We start from the raw sequence: 16,632 nt of genomic DNA, 5'->3' as shown, positions 1-16,632 counted from the left end.
ACAATTAGCTTGCTGAGCTGAGGTTGAGGCAAGATTAGAGACCCCAACCTGTTTTGCTGCTAAATCTAGAGACTACTCTGCATACTCTCCACCTTCTTAAAAATGGCTTACTCCATCCAAAATGAGCAGGAGCTCATTCCAGCACTCAGGGACATGGTACAGGACTGTACCACTTCAAAAGGAGGGGGGGTTGTAACTAGTTTAAATTATTTTATACAACCAACCCTCATTTTGAAGGCTTTCCCCGAGATGATGAGCTGCTCCCTTGCCAGACATCAGAGATGAGAGATAGGTTGGGTGTAGAATGCATTTCCTTGCAGGCACAGCTCAGTGCATTATTGTTAATTGCTATTAGGAAAGAAAGGTACATTTCAATTCTCTCCAGCGCTGCAGCTCTAGAAGAAAATGGTGGACACATTTTATTTTCCCCACAGACAGATTTGAATCTTCTGCAAACCAAGAGTTATTCAGTCCTCCTTCTGCAGTGCCTGCCTAGTTTGAGAAATACACAGAATAGCACAGGGTACCAGAAAGAAAGAGAGAGGTTCATATGAAATGGAACCAAATGTAAATTGTAGCTTAAGTGCTGCTGCTGCACCAGTACTGAGTCAGCAGTGCACGCTTGGCCCTGTTACAGGCAGGCCAAAGGAGCAGCAGAGTATGCAAACTAGCTTGGCTTGTTTTACTTTGTATGCAGATACTGAGTTACATAAGAGAGGGAGAGAGAGACCTGCCGTCAAGAACTTAGATTCCTTCTGAAAATAGCCAAAAATATGAAGGTAACGTCAATGAATCATTTATATTTGTTCTGGAAAGGGGCCATCAAATCACCTCATGTAGCTTTCTCCACTGACTCAATTAATTCCCTGTCTTTTAAAATACCTGACTGTGCCCTTAAAGAAAACTGACATCCACTTAACCTCCCTGGAATGCCATGTCAGATAAATTGAGACTGTGCTGAACAATGGATAATGGAATGAGAAACCTGCCAAACGCTTGAAATTTAAATGAGGGATTTCCCAAGTGCCCTTTAGGTACAAAAGAAAGAAAGAAAAAAGCTACAGCTAGGGACTTCCCTGATGACCCAAAAGGCCAGTTTTTTGTGCTACGGTTGTGTTTGGGCTGACAATGCCTGCAGAGAAGTGGGTGGGTAATGTTAAGAATGTAGGAAGCTGGCAAGCACACTGAGGCCAAACATTGGTCCATCTAGCTCAGTATTGTCCATGTTGCTCGGCTGTGACTGCAGGGTTTCAGCCAGGGGCGTGCCTCTCTTCGCCCTACCTGGAGAGGCCAAGGGCTGCAAAGGAGTAGGGCTCTTATTCACTGCTTAAAATAATCATCAAAGGAAATGTGTGCTGTATTGCAGTGCCAGAGAAGGAAGGCCCACACTCTTCAGAGAATAACTACTTCTGTAACCACTTCTGCAACTGTACTTCCCTTCACAATGAGCGTGAAGGAAAGTGTGTGTTTTCTGAGGGTCAAAATACTACAGGGTCAAATACTGAGGGAAATAATTTATCTCATAACAAAATGGTGCCTCGAGGAATGATAGTTTGAGTCACCCACAGCAAATATAACAAGTTCACATTTATTGCCTTATAATTAGTGTAATGAATCCTGATTGAAGATGTCACATGAGTATATTTTATGAAGGCAGGAGTGGGTTGATAATGCAGAGATCATACTGCTCATCAGTTGCTATCATGGCCTTGGCAAATTAGGCCCTGAGATGATTTTTTATTATTATTATTCTCCATGAACAAATTCAGCATTACTATTTATGTATTTATTTCTCCCCATGCCTTCACCATAACATTTCAGGGTGCGTGATCTCAGAGGGTAGGGGGAAAGATTCAACGAATATTATGCAGTACAATAAAGCCAGTGTAGAATCTGAATATGGGATGCTCCATACAGTTCTGAAATCAAAGTACAAATATGTATGTTTAAAAGGTGGGAACAAATATACTGAGAAATGGGGCCCACCCACACTTCCTTTTCTCTCACATTTGTAGGCATGGGTCTGGGCTTTCCAGGTCCATGTTTTAGTGGGCTTCTTTTTTTGTCCAAGCACTTTCCCAGGAAAACCCATGTTTTACCACTGGTGGCAATCAGATTTTCCTCAGTGGTAAAATGCAAGTTTTCCCGAGGAAAGCGCTGGACCCCCCCCCCCAAAAAAAAACCCACCACCGCTCAGACACAGACCTGGAAAGCCAAGTCCTAGCCCTAGAAAGTGTGGAGCAAAGGTAAGTGTGGATGAGACCATAGTCTTCATTCATTTCTGGAAGTCTTACATTTAAAAAACTCTTTTCGGTGGAAAAAAGGACTTTGTTGGCATAGGTGTGCATATAGTTCCAGAAAGCTAAGAGGCAGGGGACAATAAGGGTATGTCTTTAGGAAACCTTTAACCAAGAACTGCTTAGTGCAGTGGTTACCAATTAGTTAAGTACTGCAGACCCTCTATTTTTCAAAAGCCAAGCCATGGACTTTTGAAATTTTTGATAGATTTTTGTTCTGTGAAGGGTGCCACAGAGTCTGCGTACCAGCACTTGGGAACCACTGGCATAGAGCAGTGTCAGTGCGTTGGGAAGTCATCAGTCTTGACCACACTGGTAGCAGTTAGACAAATCCACATCTCAGGCATGCTTAGCATTTATTTATTTATTTATTTTTGCCATATTTAGGCCCAGATGCAAAAGGCCTTGGTACAGCCAGCAGGTTCAGGAGGAACAGCCAGGGGCCACAGACATTTCCTCAAAGTATCTGACGTCTGAGGAGATTCCCTCGCTCTATCTAATGACAGGACTGGCCCTTTCCTACTGAAACTCTGGGGAGACTCTGCTAGGCAGTTTAGACTAGACAATATATGCACCTGAAACGTATGATTGCAATATAGCAAGGGTAGCTGATCATTTCCCTTGCAAGGGCTGCATGTACCCTTCGAAAACTCTCCAGGGGCTGCATGCCAAAAGTGGGTGTGTCACCATCAACATGTGTTTCTTAACAGCTCTCCACTTAAGTAGCCTGGCGAAGCTGGTTTTCATGAGCCAGCTCAGGGATTCCTTGTTGGACACAATTCTGTAGCTTGCATTTCCCCTTCATATCTCAAATATTAGTTAGATTCTGACATTTGTTAATTTCTTGGGTTTAGGGGAGATCTCCCCATCAAACATATAGCAGTATTTTGCCAGCACATGCTTGTAGTGAATGAAGCGTTCTTGCATGCCATAGCTGTGAGCAAGACTGTAGCCATAGGCATTTACAGAAAATCATTAAGACTGTTAAAAGTAGAAGGTGTTTTTTTTTAAGTGTAAGAGGTATTTACAGTCCTCCTAATCCCCTGGAGTTTCAGATGTAATATACTATAATTAATATGGGCTTTATGTTGCTATCATTATCTGAGAGCCACATGCTTCTAAGCTATATATAACGAGAGAATGAAACCTAAAATCTTTGGAGTTGAGCAAAACCATTCACAATCTAGATGCTCTTTTTAGCCTTCAAACAACACACTGCATTAGCTCCTTGTCTAGCCCACATGTGAATGTGTGGTATAATCAGGATCTCATGGGCAAGCTAAGCAGTGACGAGGAAGCAAAAAAATCAGCCAGCTAAATCTACAGAACAGCTTTAAAAAAGTTATTTTCACTGATGGACTCATTCAGCTAACAAATCAAAGTTCAATGCAAACTTTTCATGTGCTTATTTTGAAATTATTGATCACTGCTGGGGGGGGACCTTATGCACCAAATGAATGGCCATATAGTGCAAAAAATAAGTAAATCAACACCTTCAACAGGAATTGAAATTGAATTTGAATTTTTTTAAAAAATAATATTTATTAAAAGTTTCAGAATTACAGAAAAGAAGAAAAAATAGGAAACAACACTACAATACATAAAAGAGAAGGGGGGGAAAACAAAGCATAAAAATCAATACAACAATACAGCAAAAAGAAAGAAAAAACACACAAATCCCATATTACGTATCTTTAACTTCCATTTGCTTGTTTCATTGACCTCCTCGCACCTCCCTTTTTGTATTCTAGTTTAATTAGTTATTTCAGCAAATTCTTTCCATCTTTCTCAATTATTATTGAATAATTTATCTTAACAATTTAACCTATTAATTAACTCAACAAATCCTTTCCATCTTTCCCCATATTCTGTTATTCAGATTGCTTGATTTATTTAACCTTATCTTACCATAAAATACCTTAGAGCTTGAAACTTAATACTCATTTATACATGACTCCTTATATCATTTCTACTAAAGCCATATAGTTTCATTCCAACATTTTCCCTAATATTCATTAATTTTAGACTAATTCCCTAAATAAATTTTTTTCTTTATAAATTTTCTTCCAATCTTCATCCAACGTCTCTTCTTCCTGGTCTCGGGTCATGTCAATCCTTACTGTCCATTCCATCTAGTCCATCAACCTGGTAATCTTATGTCTGAGGCTCTTAAGTCTCTTCCATGTCCCTTCTGCAGATCTTCTTCTGGTTTATACCTGCACTTTCCCTTGTCTTTTGTTGGTCTCTTTCTTAATTTCTTTCCTTTCTCATTGAGGAGTAGGTCTCTGGGAGGTTCCAGCCCAAAATTATCTCCATCTCCCTTCATCAAACCAGCCCATTCCCCACAGTCCCACTCCCCACAGTTATCAGTGTAATCCAAAAAATATTTAAGAGCATATTTCAAAGTTCCTCCGAAGTTAAGAACCTCCTCAGCTCCAGACTCCCCCTGGCCCACTCCAACTTCAATCTTCAAAAACAGTGGCTTATGCTCCTGCAGGGCCTCGGATCTCTCCATTTTTATTATTTGAGGTGCAACCGCAACCTCCTCCATTATTTTCCGCACTTGCACTTGCCCAATCAATACAGGTTCCTGAGTTGGTCCCTGAATGGTTTCTGTATCAGTATTCCCTGTTTGTCCACAGTTATTGACCACAACAGTCATCAAATCCGTTTTCTCATTCATCAAATCCATCTTCTCATGCATCTGTTCCAACAAAGCACTTGTCTTGCATAAAGCAAGCACCAAAACTTCCTCCCAGCTCATTTTTATTCAAGGTCAAAAGGACTGGTCCCACGATCTTAATCTCACAGCTGTAAAGTCCTCAAATAGACTGCAGCAACAATTTAACAAGCTCCCTCTAGAGGAGACAATTTCTATTTGTATCCATCTTTTTAAGGCAAGTCCAACAAAGGAAAATTACTTTCATTTTTCAGATATTTTGTTTCTTTAGAATGCAAAAGGCAACATTGGAATCAGTTTATTTCTCTTCTTTAGCTATCTGTCAAAATGTTCCATTCACAGTCAGTGAACCTCTCCAACAATTTCTGTCTCTGACACCCCGTTCCCAGGTTTGAGACGGTGGAAACTTATCTTTCTTCACTCCCTCTCCTGCAGGCTTAAACAAAGCCCCCCCCCCTTTCTCCTGCTTCCAAGGGGGTTTTAGTGGTTATAAATGAAGGAAATTTAGACTTTTATAACGACTTTCCAGGCTTTAGCTTACAAGGTTTTTGCTTCAGTCTATATACAAAAAGCGGAAGGCGGACTTCCTGTTTTGAACCTTCCTGCTTCGGTGCCAAATTAGGATATTTCTTGATCCAATTTTCCGTTTCTACTCACGGGTACTTTTTTAAACCCAGTTGTCCACAGGAAAAAGTCAGCGCTCTCCGGCAATGGCTGTGCAGCTTCACTCCGTGAAAGTAGCAATCAGTTCGCAGCACCACGCCGCTCACCCCACTTCACTCCGGAGCCCCGAAATGGGGTTCCCTGTGAGTAGGGGAGGCGCTCCTGGTGCCCTGCCGAACCCCACGTTCCCAGGCTTCCTCCGCCTGGGATTTCTAGCGGGTCCCCACCTTCGCCGCGGCGGGAAGACCTAGTTTCCATGGAGCCAGTTCCTCCGGTCGGAGGAACTCCGCCATTCGCCGATGGCGCTAACCCGGAAGTCCTGAAATTGAATTTGAATTTGAATTGGAAGGATGTGGACCCCAGATATTACACTTCCAAACAGAAGAAGAGGTATCATGTAGCACACAGGGAGAGGAATAGCAAAAGATGAAAAGTGATGTGTTGATGGATGGAACTGAGGGAACCAGGAAGTAGTGGGGAACATAAATTATGTAGGCTTGGTGTCATTGCTCAAGGTCTTCTATCAGCTTGGTGCTAATGACTTGGAATTTTAGTTTCCCTACCTTTAACTAAACCATAGATGCACATCAGATAAACTAAGCTGCTTTTTTTCTTGCAGAGGTGGAAGGTATTGGTAAACATTTGACATTAATTGGGGTTTTTAGCACCTTTTTGGATTGATACATTTCCCAGAAATCTGGGGAAAGTCGTAACTGTTTAAGTGGTATAAAATGTATGGTATGGATGTGGCCCTAAAGAGTTGTCCTAGGAAATTCATCAGGGCAGACTCCCCCTGCCTTTGGGCTATCCATGCTGCCCTCCCCCTTTCTTAATCATCTAAAATGAAATAGGGCCACAACAATTAGTCAATTAATCCGACTGATTCATCAGTTAAATACCTTTGTGTTGTTAAAATGCTGCGATTCAATGCTTTGCACCAGCATGGAAGTAAAAAATCATGAGGGTCCGCCTCCTTATTAGATCTGGTTGAGAGATGCATAAGTTGTGGATCTCTAGTGACAGATTTTCCTACTGTACTTGTATTTCTGATATCCAGAGTGTAAAAAATTCTGACAGGAAGTAAGCACAGCTGGGCTGCACTTGATGCAGTGTTACTATTACCATTGCACATACATCCTATTGTGCAACAGGATATGTATTTCTCCCTCCCCCACATTTCTTCTTGGTGCTGTTGCATGTGCCCGTCATCTCAAGCTGACAGCAAGAGCCTAGAGCTTGTTGACAAAAGCACCCCTAGACAGCTCCCTGCCCCCTTGCCCTTCTCATTGCTAGTGCTTGTTCATCATCACTCTTACTAAGGCTCAGGTCCACCCCCCCAGCCTCTCCCAAATGTCAACACTGGGATGTTGAGATAGCCCCCCACCCCTAATATTCCTAGTGCTATTGTGCATGTGTCTCAACTCATGTTAAAACAAGAGAGTCCTCTTGTCTCTTCCTGGCACTGACATGCATGCACCTTGGCAGAGAAATCCAATACCACCACTGACTTGCCACATTTGCTCTCTGCCCTGTGCCCAGCTGGCATACATTCTTAACCCAGACCCGGACAGTGGTACCCCCACGGTCTTCCTAATATTGCCTTGCTGAGCTGGAGAGTTCTGGCTAGGGAAGACTCAAGGAGTCCCAAGTGCTGCCACAAGAAAGGTCATATGACAAGGGCTTTGAGCTGTGCGTGTGATTCTGACTGAGTAGGTCTGTTGTCCTTTACGCATATTAAATACACATAAAGAGGGGGCAGTGAAAATCTCTTCCCGGTTTTAAAACACGTGTGTTGATGTTTCGCTTAATACTTAAATACAACTTTAATAATTGTACAGATTAATCGGCTGAAAATAAAGAAAGCATGCTCCCATTAGAATTATTGGTTTTATGCATATCATGCCAGTTTAATACATGAATTACTCGGTAAGTCTCGTACAGTTTCTTTAACTGAATAACAGCCCTCTATTGATAGGCACACAGCAATCCTGAAGTGCTTTAGTTCTAGCTCAGGAAGACAGTTACACCATTCTCATGGTGTAATCTAAACTTGGACCTAGAAGGCGAAACATCCACTTATCCCTTAGTACCATGGTCTGTAAATCAGATTAGATTCAATTTCTCCTGCTTGCTCATTTTCAATAAACCCAGAAATAACAAACAAGGCAGACTTGTTTCATTTTCACTTGAAGCAGGGCTCCCCAGATGTTATGGGACTCTATCAGCCCCAGCCAGTGATGCTAATGGTCAATGATAGTGGGATTTAGATTCTAACATGTGGAGGACCACAGGTCCCGTCCCCCCACCTGATTTAGAGCATCTCAACACATTGAAAGTTGCATGGCATCCATGCAGATAAAATATCAGTGGGTTATCTGTCCATATTGGTGACATAAAGATTCACAAGCCATGCACAAGGGATACTGTCCACATTGAGGGAAGCAGCATATCATCCCTGCACTATATTCCTACTCTTCCTGGTCACTACATCTTCTTTTATTGTGCCCTTAGCAATATTGTGCTATTGACCTTACAGCTCAATCCTAGAACATGCCCACTGAGAAATAAGTTCCACTGAGTTCACAGAGCTGCCACTTGCATTTTGTTTTGTGGCTGGATGTACTCCAACCCCTACTCGTCCCTTGTTTGAAATGAGAAACTACCTCATGCTAGCTTTGTGCAATGAGGCAGAAGGATGAAGACAATTTGCACTGTGCCAAGAGGGTGGAGGATAACAAGGAAAGTGCACTGATTAAGGAGAGTGTCAGGAAAAGATCACGAAAGAGATGAATGTCAATACTGTAGATGGGAATGCTGCATGTAGACCCCTGGTATTATTGTAGTAAACAGCTCTTTGCATATATCACACTCTTGCTGATCACCAAACCAGTTGGAATTGTTTAGCAGATGCTGTTCATTTTCTTTCAGTTGTGTAATTTCATATAAGGAAGTACAAAGTGTACCTATGGCATTTAAACAAAAACCTGTCAGCAAGTGACAAAGCTGCAGTAAATGTCCCACCAGATTATCAACGGTGCTTGTGATGATAGATTTCCCAAGGAGAAACCATCTCATCTTAGGCAAAAAGTGCTGTTTTGGTATTCCTCAAAAGGCTCAGAACAACACAACTAATGTACACACCCACAACGGAAAGCTTATAGTATGTCAGCAATAATTCTAATTTTACATAAATTGCTCATGGACCTGAGTTTTCCCACATCAACCCTATGTGAGCAACTGCATGGCTCCAGGCTTGCAGGGCCCTTTATGACGTCAGAGCAGCTGAGCCAAAGGCAAACAGCTAGTAAATCCACTTTCAGAAGTAACACAGGCCCATATTTTAGTGATGATACGTAGGTGTCTAGAAGTATCTTTCATCAACTTCATCTGGCAAGAAGGTTGTGGCCTCTTTTGACATTACAGATCTGGGAAAATGATTCATGCTTTTATAACCTCAAAACAGACAAGTGTAATGGCCTCTACACGAGTTGCTCAGAAGCTTCACTGAGGACAGAATGGAGCAACCTGCCTCCTGATGAGGATGGGCTACCAAGAACACGTCATACTAGCAATTCTCCAGCATTTGCACTGGTTTTCTGGGCATGACTCATGGTCCTTGTTTTGACCTATCAAATGTTAAACAACTTAAGCCATACAGTACTTACTTCAGGAACAGTAATGTCCACTAAATTCTTGGTAATTGCACTCAGTGCAACTCCTTTCCCCTGGAGGCAATGATGACCCCATCCTTGACGGCCTTCCTTCACCAAATTAAGACATTCTTGTTCTCCCAGGTCACTGGAGGTGCTGGTTAAATTAGCTCTGTTCTTAGTGTTGTTGTCAGCTGCTGTTTTATTTAAGCTGTTTTTAAAAGTGTGCTTAATTCTTAAAAAGCACATTTTAAAAAAACGTATTGTAGTATTGGTATTGTTTAATTGGGCTAGAAAATTATTTGGGACCACTATTGGCATATAAAGCCATATAGAAGCAATAATATAGAAATAAATTCTGTCAAAACATTTAAGAAGTATCTTTTTGACTCATCTGTTGGGTTTGATTAGTGAGGGAACCTGTTATTATAATGGCTTATTTATGTAAGTGCCACCTGAATACATGGCACTTTATAAGTAACGTAAGCAAAGGAAAGGTTCACTCCCCAAGAATCCTGCAATTTACATTTAGAGTGAGACAGAGATGGGTAAATTTATTGATTATTTATCTGTTTATTGGATTTATATACCGCCCTATACCCGCAGGTCTCAGGGCAGTTCACAGAATCAAATCAAAATCAAAGTAAAATAAAATGCAAGCAACAGATCCACACCATATGTTTCAATTACATTCCACACACATGACTTCCTCCAAAGAGTCTTGGGAACTATAGTTTGCTAAGGGTGCTAGGAATTGTAGATATGGGGAGAAACTATAGTTCCAGGATTCTTTGGGGGAAGTCGTGGAGTGATTTAGATGTCCAATGTAGATCTGCCCTACATGGATAGGTTTAATTAGGCTTTGTTTCTGATGGGGACCAACAGCAGATCTAATCATGACATGCAAACACACTTGAGGCCCTGACACACTTTTGTTGTTCAGGTATGTGTGTATTCTGCAACATGTCATTGACACAATAATAATGCCTTAGTTGTGAATTTATACCACTGTCCACACATCATTCCGCTTTATTTTTCTGCAACGCTTCCTCAATGTACAGTAATTGCATTAAGTATTTATTTCTGGGGGGCACTCTAGCCCTTTAGGCCAGCAAAAGCAGGATCAGAAATAAACTGAAACATTTGTGGTATAAAGTTACAGAACTGTAGAAGAAAGTTATGATGCATACACGGATTGGAAACAAAGCAGTGTTCGTGCCCCAAAACTTTTGCAGGCACAGCTAAAAGCAGGATTGCATATAATTGGCCCAGTACCAGGAATGTGAGCAAAGCTGCTTCTGTGCTTGTTGTTTTGGCAGCCCTGGGGTTGGGAAAAGCAGATAACCTGAGTCTCCCTACTCTTTGATACTCATCTGCACCTCTGCCATACTTGCTGCTTATAGTCTGCCGAAGGATGTCCACATTTGGAATAAGATGACCATACTGTACTAAGCAGTTAGCTAGTGCGTTGTCAGTGCTGAAAGCTCCATGCCATAAATCCTTACAAGAGCCCTTTAGGGCGGTATTATTACCTCTATGAAGGGATGCAGGTGGCGCTGTGGGTTGGACCACAGAGCCTAGGACTTGCTGATCAGAAGGTTGGCAGTTCGAATCTCTGTGACAGGGTGAGCTCCCGTTGCTGGGTCCCTGCTCCTGCCAACCTAGCAGTTCGAAAGCACATCAAAGTGCAAGTAGAGAAAGCGGGAAGGTAAATGGTGTTTCCGTGCGCTGCTCTGGTTCGCCAGAAGCAGCTTAGTCATGCTGGCCACATGACCCGGAAGCTGTACGCCGGCTCCCTCAGCCAATAAAGCGAGATGAGCGCCACAACTCCAGAGTTGGTCACGACTGCACCTAATGGTCAGGGGTCCCTTTACCTTTATTATCTCTATAGAACACAAATTGACAGGTCAGACTGAGAAAGTGTGGCTTGCTTAAGGCTACCGAGCAAAATTTGAACCAAAGACTTCTCAGCCTATGGCTCACAGTGGCTACACTGAATTACATGCCCATGGTCAAAAATAAGACCTATGCTGCATGTAGTGCAGATCCACTAAGCCATGGGTAGGCAAACTAAGGCCCGGGGACTGGATCCGGCCCAATCGCCTTCTAAATCCAGCCCACAGACAGTCTGGGAATCAGCGTGTTTTTACATGAGTAGAATGTGTCCTTTTATTTAAAATACATCTCTGGGTTATTTGTGGGGCATAGGAATTCGTTCATTTCCCCCCAAAAATATAGTCCGCCCCACCACAAGGTCTGAGGGACAGGGGACCGGTCCCCTGCTGAAAAAGTTTGCTGATCCCTGCATGACTAAGCTCTGTGGAATGGACTTCTGTGTAAGCATGCATTGGATTGGACTACACTGCAAAAAAAAAAATGCAACAGACCTGTTGGCTGTAGCTTGAGAGCCATTCTGATTTAGGCAGACCGAGTTGCTCAAGCTTACCTAGCAGTTCTTGCTCATAATATACCTCATGAGGCTCTGGTTGCTGGAAAAGGTGTCTGAACCGGAATAATAAGTTCTCAGGGTTTTTAGAGGCAAGCCATGTCTGTTTAAAGTGGTATGATACTTGTTTCAATATATAGTGCAGATGCCCTTTGTGACCTTTTAAAGGGGCTGTAGTTATTCTTGGTGCCTTTTGTAGACTGGTAGTGGGGGTTTTCTGCATTACTATGTTTCAGTTACTAAACTGGATTATTTTGTTCTAATTGCTTATTGTTTTAAAGATAGCTCTAAATGTTACTGTGTTTTTATGTAAACTGTCTCGAACCTGAAAAGGCAGAATACAAATATTATAAATAAATAAGAATATGCATTCTTAACCACTGTCTCAGACTGCATTTATGTGAAACTATATCTAGATCGGAGCCTGCGAGTCTAGCCGTTAAACGGAGAAGGGATAAAGCATCTCGAATGACAGCTTTTAAAATAGGAGAGGTCTCTCCAACGTGAGAGCTTGCCCTGCCCTGTCCTCTTCTACCAACACAGCCAGCCTAATCAAAGGTATAACCTGGGTCACGTTTCCTATGTGTTTTTCACTGAGGCTATCCAGCCAACACTCTTGTCATCCTAATAATCATTTCACTTTTACCTAAAAACATCTAATTCCCATTTCTTACTTTAGCACTGCCCACAGAGGAGCACAGTCATTATGGGAAAAACTTTGCATCTGTTTACAAATGTAGGAGAGTTGACAGGGTGGGAAACAATCTTTCACAGAGATTAGTTGCAAGGCACTGTTTATTGGAAGAGATAACACAGCCCATAGAAATGGGGGCCTTAAAGAAAACACACTTGTACTTTGCCATATAGCAGTAGAGCTAGTGTTTACACCAGTGAGCAAGATTCACTATAATTATAAATATTTACATATCCAGTGTTTACAGGCTTTGTGGGTGTCCACTTCACTCATCAATTTACCACACTGTGATATTTATGAGCAGAGGTGTAATGAATCGTTCATTTTAGAAGTCATATTTTGGCTGCGTACACACTAACCCATTTGTAGCAAAAAATGTAGTTTTTCTCAGTCTGAAATCATTTGTGCTTGTCCTCAGCATGCTGCTTTCAATCTAGATTCATCCACGAGGGTGAGTGTAGTTACTTGATAACACATTTGAAAACCTTTCCCTTGATGAGGTTATCCACGCTTTTTGCCTCCTGGCACATGTCACAAGTGAATTAAGAAGGAAGTGGTGATTGTAGTCTTGGTCTACGGCCACCCACAATATCATTGGGCAGGTGTGGACTCCTCCCTACCCCCCCCCATTTCTGGGACCACCTACATCTGTTTCCAGATGGACACACACATAGAATCATTGAGTTGGAAGGGACACCAAGAGTCATCTAATCCAGCCACTTGCAGTACAGGAATCACAACTAAGGGTAACGCAGAATCAGTCTGCAATGAGCTTTTATTTTCGGAATGAAACCAGTTTCTCAAGAAGTGCAAAAAATATGCAATAGATTTAGATTGTGTATGGACTACATAGAAAAAAACAAATGCATGGTTTCCCTTGATCATAGAATCATAGCATTCTAGTTGGAAGGGATCCCAAGGGTCATCTGGTCCAACCCCCTGCAATGTAGGAATCTCAGCTGAAGCATCCATGACAGATGGCCATCCAATCTCTGTCCCACTGTCAAGCAGCTCTTACTGTCAGAAAATTATTCCTGATGTTTAGTTGGAATCTCCTTTCTTGTAACTTGTATGCCTTGGTTCGGGCCCTAGCCTCCAGAGCAGGAGAAAACAAGCTTGTTCTATCCTCCATGTGAAAGCCCTTTAGATATTGGAATATGGCTATCATATCATATCTCCTCTCAGTCTCCTCTTTTTGAGGCTAAACAAACCCGACTCCTTCAACTGTTTCTCATAATAATAAATAAATTTATTATTATTATAAGGCTTGTTTTCCAGACCCTTGGTCATCTTGGTTGCCCTCCTCTGAACACATTCCAGCATGTCAATATCCTTCTTAAATTGTGGCACCCAGAACTGGTCACAGTATTCCAAGTGTGGTCTGACCAAGGCAGACTAGAGCAGTACTATTACTTCTCATGATCTGGACCCTATAGTTCTGTTGATACAGCCTAGAGTAGCATTAGCTTTTTTTTGCTGTTGCATCACACTACTAAGATCCCTAGATCCTTTTCACATGTACTACTGGCAAGCCATGTGTTCCCCCTCTTATATTTGTGCAGCTGGTTCTTCCTTGCCCAAACATAGAACCATTTGTCCATATTGAAATTCATTTTGTTACTTTGGGCCCAGTTCTCCAATCTGTTACATTCATCCTTATTCTGTCTTCTGTGTGTATACAGCCTTTATCATTTTGATCCAGAAATCCATGTGGACTAATCCCTCTGCATGGCTCCTTTCATTGAAATTAATGAGGAGGTATTTTGGATGAGGGAGCTCTGTGCATAGGTCTCTGGCTCGGGATGACATATAACAGCAGAAGCTCAAGCAGCTTTCTGTTTTTCTTCTTTGGCTTCTAAATGGGATTGCATTTGGCGGAAAAGAGATAATGTCAGCCAAAACATTTAAAGAAGGGTTTGCTTAACTCCCAAAGAATTAGGGCCAATTCACACCATCTGCTGCTTCTTTTCTTCTGCTTGTGGTCATCTGAATCACTCACCACAAGCAGAATACAGAAGGTTGGGTCACCCACTGGTGTGCTTGGCCTGTTCCCATCTGGAAGGTTTGTGGTGGTGAGCAAAATGCCTGGTTTTGCTTTTGGTGAGTACTTCAGATGACCTGTTTGCCAAGAGCATAGGTCACCACAAGAAAAGGAAATAATGGAGTAGGCCCAGAGGAATCCAGAGATCACAGAATCCATAGGAAATCAAAGACCACAGCCTTTCCTGTCAGTGGTGCTTTAAGATTTGGTGGAACTCTTTCTACCATAAGCTCCTGATGAGTGTTGCTGGGTGAACAGAATTTGACCTTGCCCCTAAATTTGGCACTACCTGGCAGACTTATTTCGTTCATGGCCATTGATAAGCTGGAAAGACACATCTCCAGCTATGTTTCCATCAGCTACATTTCCTCAGGTAGGAGAAACTGCAACAGTGAGCTACTGCCCACTATACCTATCCAGGAGAACTATGTCTAAGATGAATTACTAGCTGGCACCATCCTTATGAAAATGTATATACACCTGTTTTGTTCTGCTACCAGATGAATGTCAAAATGCTTTTCAAGGTATTCTGGTTTGATTTTGGAGTTCTTTCTGTGCCAGATTGGGTAGCAACGTTGCCTTATATCTGCATAATTGACCTCAGCGTGCCACATGGATGCACCCAGACTTGCTCTGGTTCGCTGCAAGTCCTACATCCTGGTATCTCTCTGTTCATCTGATCATTGCTGCTCTGAACTAGTGATGATGGGAAAAGCAACCTTGAATTGCTTTTAACTGCCTTGCCAGGGATGAGGAACCTCAGGTTCCGGGGGCCAAATGCAGCCCTCTTCCAGGCCTGTCTGGCCCTCAGAACTGTAGGCCACACACACACACTTTCCAGGCCACACCCATCCTTGCCCCTGCTTTGCACTCTGGATGTTTTTGACTAGCTGGAAAGTGCCCTTGAACTCTGAGCATGCCTTTTGCTTGCCTGGATGGAGAACAGAAAGGGGCATGTGACTTCCTAGAAGCTAGCCTACTGAACCAAGGTAAAATTGACAATTATAAAATTTGCATGTGGCCCTTGGAAGGTTGTCCAGAAGGAAATGTGACCCTTGGGGTTAAATAGACTCCCCATCCTGCTATGCATCCTCCAAACTGCTTTCTTCCATTGTCCTTTCGGGCAGTTGATGGATGTGAAGCTCTGGCAACCTCACAGCCTCTGTGTCACCCCCATCTTCTAAAGATGCCATGATTAGGAGACTTGCAGCGTCCTTTGTCTGCAACTTCATTCCTGCTGGTCTGGTAAAATAAACCCATTTCAAGCTTGCCTTTTAAGGTGTATACATTCCAAGGTGGTTTACATAAAATCAATGAAATACCATATTAAAATTCCAAAATTTAAAAGAGAAGTAAAGAAAAGTAACCACATTAAAATTATAGCAACAAATAAAAGTGTGTGCGAGTTCCAATACTCAGCATACATAGATTGCTCTCCTGCTGGAACTCTTTTTCTCTCTTCCACCAGCAAATCCTAAGGTCACTCTTTCATCTAGAGATATTTTCTCTCTACTGATCCTGATCTCTTTCTCTCTAGGCCTAGATGTAAAATGGAGGTTGTCAATGCTTTTGTTTTTCCCAGTGCTTTCAAGTTGGTGCCCTCAGCAGCAGCATGCTGTCGAGGCCACAATTCCTGGCACTCGGGGACTTGGGATCCAGTTACATTTGCTGGTGTCATGCAGCCTCGGCAAGCCACTGTATTAAATTGACAATCTAAAAATAAAAGAGTAGGAAAAGCACAAAGTTAAAGAAAGCCAGCTTTTAAAATTGAGGGGGGCAAGTAGGGAGGAGGAAAGAATTGCAGGAGGGATTGTGAAAGACATGCAGCAGCTCCAGAGAGAAAATCTGAATACCTTGGATGGTATTTAAATTGATGCTGTGGCTTTACTGCCTTTTTAGTTTGTACCAGCCATGTGATCTGCTTGAGTGTCTCCAACTAATCTGCATGGGGAGCTGGGAATGGCAAATTGAGCTGTCAGTCTTGGGCCCTTCCTCCCATCCTCCTGCTTAGAGTCAACATCAGCTGCACCTTGTTTTCAAATCTGCCTGTTCTCTTGAGCTAGTTTGTTAGATTTCAAAGCAAGTGAGATGCCGTCTTAAGAAGCTGTTCCTATTAGTTCTCCATCAAGAGAAAATAGGCTCTCAAGACTACCGTTGGTAA

General features: G+C 42.3%; 1 protein-coding gene across 10 annotated transcripts in view; it reads left to right on the top strand.

Annotated features, from left to right (window-relative positions):
- Positions 1 to 16,455: 16,455 nt before the first annotated feature.
- Positions 16,456 to 16,632, top strand: part of RAF1 (Raf-1 proto-oncogene, serine/threonine kinase) — a 66,786-nt gene continuing 66,609 nt past the window's right edge. For 3 of the 10 annotated variants that reach the window (XM_083488961.1, XM_083488952.1, XM_083488943.1), the window contains exon 1: positions 16,472 to 16,628. The gene's annotated coding sequence lies outside the window, so the exon portion shown is untranslated. Of the gene's footprint in view, positions 16,629 to 16,632 lie in introns of all 10 variants that reach the window. The other 7 variants (XM_083488970.1, XM_083488960.1, XM_083488944.1 and 4 more) reach the window with 6 other exon arrangements.

The sequence above is a fragment of the Podarcis liolepis genome (genome assembly GCF_965112155.1).
Source record: "Podarcis liolepis genome assembly, chromosome: 2".
NCBI classification, from domain to species: Eukaryota; Metazoa; Chordata; class Lepidosauria; order Squamata; family Lacertidae; genus Podarcis; species Podarcis liolepis.
The sequence above is the reverse complement of the archived record's forward strand: the minus strand, read 5'-3'. Positions and strand labels throughout refer to the sequence as shown.